Source organism: Myotis nattereri (assembly GCF_964212035.1).
Source record: "Myotis nattereri genome assembly, chromosome: 1".
Taxonomy (NCBI): domain Eukaryota; kingdom Metazoa; phylum Chordata; class Mammalia; order Chiroptera; family Vespertilionidae; genus Myotis; species Myotis nattereri.
In genome coordinates this window covers 103,933,611-103,946,111 of record NC_138075.1, presented here as the reverse complement: position 1 = coordinate 103,946,111, position 12,501 = coordinate 103,933,611, and the positions used below count along the sequence as shown (strand labels likewise).

Here is a 12,501-nt window from a genome sequence, read left to right as displayed (position 1 = left end):
GAAAAACTCATTAGTCGGGGCACTCGTAAGTCAAGGCCCCACTGTATAATAAAAGCCTAATATGCAAATTGAACGGCAGAACAACCAGTCACTATGATGCGCACTGATCACCAAGGGGCAGACACTCAACAGCAAGAGCTGCCCCCAGGCCGCAGGCCCCTACCGGTGGAGGCGGCAGTGGGGGGCGAGGCTGGCAAGTGGGCGGTGCCAGGCCAGCCAAGGCAGGTGCCAGCAGGTTACCCTCCCTAACCCCCCCATCGCCCTACCGGTCACCTGCAGATTGGCCCTGATTGCCAGCCAGGCCTAGGGACCCTACCCATGCATGAATTTCATGCACCAGGCCTCTAGTCATTAACATGAAATAATAGAACATTTTAATAAAAATTAATATTTTTTTTCTTGAACATTAACTTACCTGACACTGAATAACTGCACAAATTAATAAGCATAACGCAAATAAACCTATTTTTCTTGTACTCCGAAAGCGAAATATATCCTGGTGCGCACACTAAACAAGTCAGTACAAGACTAATGATGTGGCCTGCATATAAGGCAAATGAATGCAACACGATTATAGTAATCAGTCATTAGTGCATGTTGTAGTTTGTTATTAATAGTTATGTATAACAGGATATTGTAAAAATTAAGTTATGAAATTTTTATTAAAATGTTTCTTATGTACCGTGATATTGACTGGGCCACAAGAATATTTGTTGTGGGCCGTGTGGGCCGCGAGTTTGACATGCTTGCTCTACAGATTCACAGCTTGTTATTTGGTTTGTTGTTGAAGCTACCTTTTTCTTGGCTCTTAGTAGCCATAAATGATTTAATTATTTTCTATTACAGCAGATTTGCAAATCTTGATTTCAAGGTTAAATTTATTTCGAGCAGTTGCCATCTTTCAGGCTGCGAGTTGTTTAAGTTGAGGGGTCACACCTGGAATACATGTTAAATTTTCCCTATTGATGTATTTGTAAGCCTCACAATGCCAGTCTCCAGGAGATGGTGTAAGATTCTGTCTCTAAAAAGTCAGAACCTTGACTTTATTCTTCACAAGCTTTGTGAGCAGCTGCTGCATGGAGAATGGACTCCTCCTCTGGAGGCCAGGCTGGGCAGTTAGCAGACTGCTCATCCTCATCCTCACTGATACTTTGGAGCTTTCCCGTTCCTCCCATCAGCCCCGTGCATTGCTGAGCACCTGGGGCCTGGAATCCTCCTGATTCTTAGGTGTGGCTTCACTGGGGGTAGAGACAACCTCACCTCCTTAACTTCTCCTTCCATAACACCTATAATATTTATATTATAACTTGTATTTCTTCTGTAAACATTATTTCTCTCTCTCTGGTTATTTAACAGTTCCAGTTCTTTAAAAAAGAAAACAAAGGAATAACTTTACATTCTCTGTCCACACAAAGAAATAGAGACTTTGAAATGAACTAAACTAACACAAACTAACTGCAAAATGTCCCTTCTTTCTGTACTGGAGTGCCTGCTTCTCTAGGTGACTTCTAAGTCACCAGTTCTCATTTCTGAATGTTTTGGGTAACTGCTGGTCATTATTTCTTCCCTAAGGAGAAAAGCATGCAGTGATTCCCCTCAATACTAGGGCTGCTGGTTGGCACTTACTGAAAGTTAACACTACCGAACAGTCTGCTAAAACTATCGTTTGCAATAATCACTCAATCCATGTAATATCCCTCAGGTAGGTGCTCTTTTAGTCCCATTTTATGGATGAAGAGACTGAACACAAAGGTTCAGAGAGGTAAACTAATTACCAAGCTCACACAGTGGTGCATGTGGAGCCACACTGAACCCACTTCTGGGTTCGGAATACTGGTCCACCTCTGAGGCACATGCAGGCCCCCTCTGCTGAAACAGCCGAGCCTTCTTAGCCTTTTCCACTGTGTTTTGCTGCTCCTAAACCTGTGTGGGAGCCAAGATTGCTATGCAGTTAAGCATGTGAGGCAGCATTGCTTCTGTGTGCTAGGAAAAATATAAATCCTGCTTGCTAGCTGGGAAGTGAGGAAGTTAGTATCCTTTGAAGCTGACTTTTTGTTTGTGTTCCTGTCCTATTTAATTTCTGTAGCTTTCTGTGTCTGAGTCCTTTCTTATGCCAAAATCATTCCTAAGGACTCAGGATTTTACTGTTAATTTTAAAACTACCAACTGCCATATTCCCTCACCAACAACTGATTGACAGACCTGCCTAGACAGGATCAGGAACCCTAAGGGAGATGAAACAGCCAAGTCTAGCGTTCCTCCTGCTCTTTTCTCAGGTGGCTGTTGTAAATTCTCTGACTCCTTGCCTGTTTTGATAGCTCACTTCCCTTCCCTTTCTACACACCTTCTTGTACCTCAACTTTGCTCCACTGCTCCTGTACTTTTATCGTCCCCCATTAAAATAATTGTGAAGCCACGCTTCTTTTCCTCAGGCTGTGTTGGAAGTCTGTGCTTTGCCTGCTAACCGTCTGGAGCTTCTTGTGTCTCCTCGCCCTTGAACCCTGTCAGCGCTGCCCAGACCAGCAATCCTGCCTGACCCTACAGATGACTCTGAGGCCAGCTCACTCTGGGGCTCAGTAGGAGTTGCCTGCCTCTAGGGATCTCCTCTGTTCACATGTCTGTCTGGGATCCTCAGACCTGGACTTGGTGAATTTCCACTGCTGCTTATAGGAAAATAACTTCCTATCTAACTTCTGTTTTTATAACTGATTTTAGTCATGAGGAAAGCATTTCCAGTTAGTTTACTTGTGAATTCCTAGAATTTCAGATTTCATTTCTTTCTTTTTTATTTCCTTTTAGAATATAGTCATAAAAACATTTTTTATATTGAGTAAGTGATATAATCTACATGCTTTTCCTCAGTATAGGTTGATTCTGAAACAACTGGAAGACAGTGAACTTTAGGCCAGGTGTCAGTAGGCACTCTCACGGGAAGGACATTTCCCTCTGGCGTTTTTTCTAGAGCACAGCAGCAGCCAGTTCCTGGTGTTACTTAGAGCACAGTGGGAAGCATGGGTAATCATCCACGCAGGACACTCTCTGCTGCACACCTGAATTGTCCTAGACACACTGGGGGGAAGGCTATTGCCCTGACATAAACTTGGTCTGCCGTGTCTCAACACCCAGGTAAGTATAAATGAGTAGTAAACCTCCTGATGGGCAATCATATTTCAGCACTTAATGATAAGTATCCTATTAAAGATTAGCTTGCACTACTCCTTTGCCAATTGGCAGGTGAGAGCTGCAGATCTGGAGGTAAAGAAATCTACAGTTTGTGAAGTGAAGCCTGATGAGCGTGTTGGCCACTCGGTGCTTCTCGTGGGAAAGGCCAGTAACCTGCTGTGGGGAGGGTGTGGACTTGTGGCCCTGGTTACCTCTCAAGGGAACAGCTTCGTTGCCTTACCATATGCAAACTCCGCTTCTGTTCCCCTGTCCACTGTAGGGCTATGTGACTCCAAGACAAGCACAGGGAGTATATACATGCATGTGTCTTACACAAAGAATCACTTGGGCAGTGAAGTAAATTAAGGATTTTACTGTTCACCTGGCAAAAATTGTTTCTGGTGATGAGTAGGTGGAATTTTTTCAATTCTGGTTGTGGAATGTATATGATTCTTTAGTAATTGTAAGGTAAAACCATTAATTTACACATTCTACCAATATTTAGCAGAGGCCTACTAAATGCTAGGCCTCATGCTAAGTGAGAGGACTTTAGTGGTGGGTGTAACTCAGCAAGCAGGTGCTGAGAAAGGGCCTGTGGTCATGGTTGTGTGAAGGCCGTGCCCAGACTAGGAGAGTCAGCCTCCCTCTGGAAGCTGCTATTGAAACTGAGACCCAAAAGGTGTTTTGAGTTCTCTGTCTGAGGAGGGCTCTGGGGGAAGGGAGTATTCAGACTCTTTTGATATGATCTGCAGTAAGAAATCACTTCCACCTTGCAACCCTATGTACACATACATACACAAGTAACTAAAACATTGCACAAAGTTAATTCTTGTTCTTCCTCTCTGTGACGCGCTGTGATGGGTATTGCTGAGAGGCAGTGGGTTAAAAAAGGCCTGGACTCTGAAGTTAGGTCACCTAGCTCCAAATCCCAGCTGCACACTAATCAGCCGTGTGTTTGGGCAAGTTAACAAACATCCTTTTGTTTTACTTTTCTCAATTGTAAAGTATGAATAGTCATGGTGCCTGCTTCACAGGGTTGTTTTGAAGCTACAGTGAGTTAATATGTACAAAGCACTTTAGAACCCCTCCTGGTACAAAGAATGCACTGTGTGAAATGTTAGCTGCTGGATTTGTTACCATTATTATTCTGTAATTCATTTAAAAAAATATGAGTAATTTGTATTACTAGTTGCAAATAGTGGGCTGCAACACACAGTTTGAAATATACTGTTTAGGTGGTGGAAGTCCTCTAGATTTGCCAAGGGTAGAATGAAGGAGCCTGGATGGGCCTGAAAGGCAGAGTGGCCTAATATTAAGGCCAATTGAAAGCCATTCAAAAGAATGACTTGATAAAATTTACACTTTTTAGAAAATTAAAAGATTACTGTAACTACAGTGTGTGGAATAAATTAAAGGGCTGAACCAGAGTGAATGCCAGGAACTTTGTTAGGGTAGTTATTGTAAAAATCATGGCCAGAAATGGTAGTGGCTATGGGTACAGAGATTCCATATATATTTCTCAGGAGGAATCTAGGAGTGTTGGTTATTTGGTTAGATGTGTTAACACAAAAAAAGAATTCAGACGTATAAAGAATTTTTGTGAGTTTAGTTGAGCCAAACTGTCGACATATGCCAGGAAGCAGAAACTCAATGAATTGAGATAATGCTCTGGAGAATGGCGGGTTACATCTGTATTTATACATTGCAATCAAAGGAGGGACATAGGTGGGTTACATGAAATCCATTGGTGATAGATTAAGGAGGTGGGATAAAGCAAAGTGAGGAAACCTCTGGGATAGGATAAAAAGTGAACTGATGGACATGTGCTTCTTTTACATAGATGGATAGAGGATAGTTTAACATAAGAGTTGACAATTAACTTGATAACAATAACAATGAGGGAATGTCCTGGTGCCATTTGTTGTGCCCTGAGGGGTGGGGAATTGGGGGGGGAAGAAGTTACAAGTTACCCAGACATCTCACAGATATGTTATCTTAGAGGCAGATGGGCTCAGTAAAGATCTAAGTTGATCTTTGTTAGGGAAAATACTGGCCTAGGACATGATTACCCACTATAACCTGTTTGTAGTTAAATATTTAATTTTCAGACCATCTTTTGTGGTTATTTTAGGTCTCTGAGTTTGCAAGACTGCCACACAGGCCTCCCCTGAGCTTCTCAAATTAGCATACGGCTCCTTTTAGCCACAGATGTAAGAAAATGAGAAAGAAGGAAGAGTAAGAAGTAATTCTCACAGTTTTGACCTGATCAACTGGTTGGATAGTAATACACTGACTAGAAAACACGGAAGGAGGGTCATATTTGGAGAATCATGATATGTTGAATCTGACTTTCACTTGTTTGCAGTCTGCCCAAGTGGAGGTGCCTGATGGGCAGAAGAGGGGTAGGGGCTGGCCCGAAAAGCTGATAATTGACACCATGGCAGTACTAGTGGAGGGTTGTCTGAGAAGCCTGTGCAGGGGAAGAGGAGCAGGCTGAGGCCAGAGTTCTGAGGATTCTTCAAATATAGGGGGCAGCTCAGGGTAAGGAGTGGACTGGGCTGGTGGAAGATGTTGATTATTGAGAAGAGGCTTCTGTAGAGAGAGGTAGAAAATGACAAGAATATGGTCATTAAAGCCAACCCTAGGGTATGTTTTTATTAATTAAGTATATGGTCAATGGTGTTCCTGCAGAGAGGTCAAAAGGTACTCATGGTCTCAGCTGCATTGGAATTATCGATGCCAGTAGGAATCACTGGACCAGTTGTGAATGGTTACTCCTTGTTATGTGATACACTTTACTGTTTCTGCATGATGCCAGTACAGACAATTTCTTGATGCTAGTGTTTCTTCCAAGTTAAGGATATCATATATTAATTCCTATTTTAAGAAGCAAAGCTCTTCCCTCCCCGCCCCCAACCGCCCCCGCCACAACACTCCCTACAGAAACCTGTGCCAGATTCCCATATTTTTGAGACATTTGTTACTTAAATGGAATTTAAATAACATTAATCCCAATTGTAGTTTTTTACAAAGGATTATAGAAATTAGGGTGCAATTTTTTAAAGTAAATTATTACCAAAATATAAGTTGGAGGGAAAATAAATTTAATGATTATTTTTACTGATATGGGATTACTTCTTACCTTCAGTGACAAGAAAATCTATCATCCATCCCCTATCTGTTTCTCTTTTGTCTTATGTGGTGGCGGTTGTGGTATTGACCAGAGTTGGTGTGGATCCTGATGACATCAGCTACTCTAAGTTAGAATAATACTTAGTTCCAATTTTCGCTTATATTTATAAAATAAGTACTTAGGTCAGCTGTATAGCTTGTTTCATCAAAATTACTGTTTAAAATTACTTTCATTGAAAAAAATGTTTTTAAAATTATTGCATTTAACCATTATAATACCTTATCAGGAGTCCTCACTCTATACTTGCATACATTTCAGACTATGTTTTCCCAAGGTTTGTGGGTATTTTCATTCTCATGGCTAAAAAAAAAAAAGAAAGAAAGAAAGGAAGAAAGAAAAGAAAAGAAAAAGAAAAAGAATGATTTGTGCTTTGCAGATGTTGTTGTTTTTCAAGGCAACACTGTGCACTTTTTATGTTCTGTTGAAGTGGGTATAAAATGTTGGGTGTGTCCAAGCTATTAATGCTTTACAAATAGGCTATTGAAACTGGTTTATTGAGCATGCCCAAGATTTTAGTTAGTCAGCCCTTTTAGAAGGGTTCCTAGCTGTGCTCTGCATACCTGCATAATTTTAAAGAATCGTTTTGCTCTTTTTACATGCATTTTAAACATGAATCATTCTATGTATTATATACTTTATGGTAATTGTTGCATTAAAAAAGATTTCAACTAGTTTTCTTCCTGGAAATATATTTCCCAGGAAAGTGTAGAATTACATATTTTTCCTGCTGTGACACACTTTGGATTTTTAAAATGTAGAAAACATAATTAGTTAAGAATTGTTTGGTCCTAGTCAGATACCATTACAGAAATAGGTTATTACTGATTTTAGATCTGCCTTTTCAATTTTAATAGACAAATAGAAATAAGTTATAAAACATTTTTTCTGTGTAACTATTTTTTGGAACAGTCCCATATTTAAATATAGTTTTATCCATATGGGTCTTATTACCTTTACTGTCAAAGTTCTACAGTTTTACTCATGGAGTAGACCCCAGTCTATTTAGTTGAGCCAAACTCCTATGAGATAAAAGTCATATAATTCACTAAAGCAGAATTTTCATACTATTTCCAATTAGTCTTGTCAGCAGTAGAAAAGAACCTTTCTATTAGACATGTCTTCTGCTGTTCTGTATACATACAGCTGATGGGCAGCCATCTAATTAGAGAAAAAACCCCATTGACAGCCAAAATAAAAGAAAGTGTGTGAAGCCATCTCTACTCACTAACTGGCATCAGAAACAATGGAGATAAAATTAAAATCATTTCTGGCTCATGTAATGTTGTTTTCTTCTTGTCTTCAGACTGGAAGGCTTTGTCAGCTGGAATGGCACCTTGTGCTGAATAGGTGGGGCTGCATGTGCGTGGTTACTTTATCAATTAGTCCTCTTATACTCCAGGAATGCTGTAGGTGCCATCTTGCCCCCTGTTGGCCACATAAATTGACTTTGAGCATAACGTTTTGACTATAGGACTGAGCCAGTGAAGTATTGGTGTGAAGATGGAATCACTTACAAAGATGTTATAAATAATATATTTTCCTTTTCTCTGTCTGGGAGTTCAAATATGTAAAAGGAAATAACTTTTTCTTGCCTTTTTAGCTCTGTGATTTTATCTGTGAAAAATTGTTTAGTTGTAATACAGACCCAAGTAATTACGGTTTAAACATGACAGCACTTATTTTTTTTTTTTTTCTAATTTAAAAGAAATCTGGAGATGGTACTCCAAGGCTATGTGGTGGTCCTAGAGCAGTGATGGCGAACCTATGACACCCGAAATCATTTTTTTGGTTCATTTTTCTTTGTTAAATGGCATTTAAATATATAAAATAAATATAAAAAATATAAGTCTTTGTTTTACTATGGTTGCAAATATCAAAAAATTTCTATATGTGACACGGCACCAGAGTTAAGTTAGGGTTTTTCAAAATGCTGACACGTCGAGCTCAAAAGTTTCACCATCACTGTCCTAGAGCCTCCTTTTGATTCAACCATGCTTAAAATGTATTCCTTTATTTTTTTAAAATCATGGTAAAATTTACATAACATTCATCACCTTTGCCATTTTTAAGTGTTCAGTTCAGTGGCATTAAGTACATTCACATCGTTGTGTATTCATCTCCAGAACTCTTTTCATTTGGCAAAATAGAAACTGTGCCTTTTAAACACTAGACCCATTCCCCCTTCTATCTTCTGTCTCTCTGAATGTGAGTACTCTAGAAACTTCATGTAAGTGGAATCATACAATAATTATCTTTTTTTGTCATTGGCTTATATCACTTACAATGTCCTCAAAGTTCATCCATGTTGTATTCCATTGTATGTATATGCCATATTTTGTTTATCCATTCATCCATTGATGGACGCTTAGTTTGCTTCTACCTTTTGGCTATTGTGAATACTACTACTATGAACACAAGTATCCTCACATGTATTTCTGTCCTCACTGTCACTTCATGGTTACAGTTCTATCCATCTTGTCAGAATTCTAAGCAGAAAGGGGAAATGGCAACTTCTAGTGGAGTTGGCCCCCTTTTTTAGGATCTTTCCTAGGAGTCCCATCATCATTTTTTATGAACCAGAAGTAAAGAATAACAATGATAATAAAATAGTTAATATTTATGGAAAGCCTATATGTGCTAACACCCAGTAAATGTATAATTCATTTAATTCTCAAAATAAACCTGTGATATGGTGATGGCTATGTTTTATCAAAGAGAAATTGAGGCTCAAAGAGGATGAGTTGTCTGAGTACAGTGATTCACATGTCTGTACATCACTTAGCTAGAAGGGGCAAAGCTAGGATTTTGATTCAGGAATCTGGCTCTGTCTTCTCTTCCTGTTTTCAGAGGAACCTGGAAGAGTAGTTTTATCTCAACCAGGCATATTTCCTCTCTCTACCAAATCAAGGCTCCACTTCTAAGAAGAGGGGGAGAATGTACTAGTATATTGGGTAGGCAACTAGGAGCTCCCGTTGTGGAGTGCCTCCTCCTGGGAACTGACTCTCCAACTCACTGTTTCTGAAGCCATGTAGCCTCAGGCTTCTGACATTGTAACTGCTTCATAGCACACTCTATTGTGCTGGCCAAGACCAACCACTACTGGCCAGATCATTTTGGCTTAACCAAAAAGATGGGGAATAGACCACCAGTACTGAAACATATCTACCACTTAAAATGTCCATGATCTTTCCAACTTTGGGAACCTAGAGGAGCTACCTGAAAATGGAGGAGGGAAGGGATGACTATATAGATATTTTTATTAGAAAAGTGTATCTTTTTTTCTTAGAGTTAGGATTTCTGCAGTGTGCTTCATGTTTAAAAACATGCTCATATTTAATCTTTTATACCACTATTTTATAGATATTTTATTAGTATTTAATATTGACAGTTGTTACACATCAAATAACTGTTGTCTTTCTGATTTTTTAGTATAAGCTCTTAATCAGTGTTCTAATGTACTGACTTTGATGCCTTTTTAATGTACTGGTTTTTATGGCTACATTCCCCAAATATATTCTTAGGTTACAGTATGCTAGAGCTTGTCATCTAAGACTTAGCTGGTCATTTGCATTCAGCTTTATCCATTTCAGTAGAGTCTTGCTTCTTCAGCTTTTAGAAAGTAATAGTTGGAGCATTGAGGGTGAAGACCAATAAACCTCCCACTGTCCTTTGAATTCTGTTCTTCTTCTTCTTTGAAAATATGGACGATATCTCATTGAACGTAGTTGTCTTAAACGCTAACCCAGTGGTACTCAACCCATCAGGGTTTTGCCTTTGGTAGTCTTCGGTGATTTATTTAGTTGTCACAGTGGTGAGGGGGTACTGCTCTCATGTAGTTGCTACAGATCAGGGATGCTGCTAAATATTCTATGATGCACTATAGAGCCCCGCTCTCCCCTCACTACACAGGATTATCTGTCCCAAAATGTCAATGATGCCAAGGTTGAAAAACCCTGCCCTTTCCATCTCAGCTGCCGTGTGATATGTAATTTTGTTCATCTTCACATAAGTTATCTGAATTTTCAGTATTTTATGCCTACTTGTCCTCAGGTCCATCAACCAGCAGCACATCTCCATCATTATTCTGTGTGGAGGAATATTGCACCATGCGTTTGGGTGAGCGCTTAAGAGTTAAAATTACATAGCCCACTTTCAAGTATTTTACAGTCTGGTTAGTATTAATACCATTTAGGATGCTTCCACAGTGATCTTCTTTTTCTTTTTTTTTGAACCTTTTTAAAATAAATCTTTATTGTTCAGATTATTACAGTTGTTCCTCTTTTTTCCCCCCATAGCTCCCCTCCACTCAGTTCTCACCCCACCCTCTGCCCTTACCCCCACCCCCCACTGTCCTTATCCATAGGTGTACGATTTTTGTCCAGTCTCTTCCAGCACCCCCCACACCCCCTTCCCCCCTGAGAATTGTCAGTCCACTCCCTTTCTATGCCCCTGATTCTATTATATTCGCCAGTTTATTCTGTTCATCAGATTTTTTATTCACTTGATTTTTAGATTCACTTGTTGATAAATGTGTATTTCTTGTTCATAATTTTTATCTTTACCTTTTTCTTCTTCTTTCTCTTCTTAAAGGATACCTTTCAGCATTTCGTATAATACTGGTTTGGTGGTGATGAATTCCTTTAGCTTTTTCTTATCTGTGAAGCTCTTTATCTGACCTTCAATTCTGAATTATAGCTTTGCTGGATAAAGTAATCTTGGTTGTAGGTTCTTGGCATTCACCACTTTGAATATTTCTTGCCATTCCCTTTTGGCCTGCAAAGTTTCTGTTGAGAAGTCAGCGGACAGTCGTATGGGTACTCCCTTGTAGGTAACTGACTTTTTTTCTCTTGCTGCTTTTAATATTCTCTCTTTGTCTTTTGCTCTTGGCATTTTAATTATGATGTGTCTTGGTGTGGTCCTCTTTGGGTTCCTCTTGTTTGGGACTCTCTGTGCTTCCTGGACTTGTAAGTTTATTTCTTTCACCAGGTAGGGGAAGTTTTCTGTCATTATTTCTTCAAATAGGTTTTCAATATCTTGCTCTCTCTCTTCTGACACCCCTATAATTCTGATGTTGGTACGCTTGAAGCTGTCCTAGAGGCTTCTTACACTATCTTTGTATTTTTGGATTCTTTTTTCATTTTGCTTTTCCGGCTGGGTGTTTTTTGCTTCTTCGTATTTCAAATTGTTGATTTGATTCTTGCGATCCTCTAGTCTGCTGTTGGATCTCTGTATATTATTCTTTATTTCAGTCAGTGTATGCTTAATTTCTTATTGGTCCTTTTTCATATCCTCGAGGGTCTCACTAGATTTCTTGAGGACCTCACTATATTTATTGGCGGTCTCACAAGTCTTTTCGAGGTTCTTACTAAATTTATCGCTGGCTTCTAGAAAGTTCTTGAAAAACCTTAAAAGTGTGGTTTTGAACTCTATATCCAGCAGTTTGCTTTCCTCCATTTCTGTCATTTGTGTCCTGTTTCTTTGTCTCTGCATTTTTTATGCTTCACTGTGTTGATAAAATGGTTTTCTGTGCTAGGTGTCCTCTAGGGCCCAGTGGTTCAGCCTCCCCAATTACCTGAGGAGGACACTCTTGGTGCACCACTTTGTGGTCTTTGTGCACAGTCTTGTTGTAGTTAAGCCTTGATTGTTGTAGTTAACACTGGGAGGGAATGACCTCCAGGCCAATTGGCTGTGAGAATCAGCTGTGTCTGCAGTGGGAGAATTTCTGTGCTGGAGACACCCCTCCAGGGCAAGACTTGCTTCAATGGGGCTTTAGTGCTCACTGAGTCTGCCCCCTGAGTGTGTCCTTTAAAGGTCCAAGGAGCTGAAAACTGGATGGTCCCACTCTGCCCTCTGGGGACACTCGCTCCTGGATCACTAGGGAGGTGCTAATCTAGCCTTTGCCTGAGGCTATCCAGCAAAACCCTCCATGCAGGGCTTGGGCGTGGTGGGGCGGGTCCCACGGGATCCACAGGGAAGGGCTAGCAGTTATGGCTGCTCTCAGTCCTGTCCTCAGAGGCTCTGCTTCTCAGTGTCCCAGTAATCACTGCAAGCACCTCCGAGAGAAAGCTGCCCTTGAGTTCCGACTGGTGCCAGACAGTCCTACTTCTCCCGTATGAATCTGGGTCCCCAAAGACGCGCCTGGAACT

General features: G+C 40.2%; 1 protein-coding gene across 7 annotated transcripts in view; it reads left to right on the top strand.

Annotated features, from left to right (window-relative positions):
* Window positions 1–12,501, top strand: part of PARD3 (par-3 family cell polarity regulator) — an 823,338-nt gene that overhangs the window by 585,222 nt on the left and 225,615 nt on the right. The gene's annotated exons all lie outside the window — the stretch shown is intronic.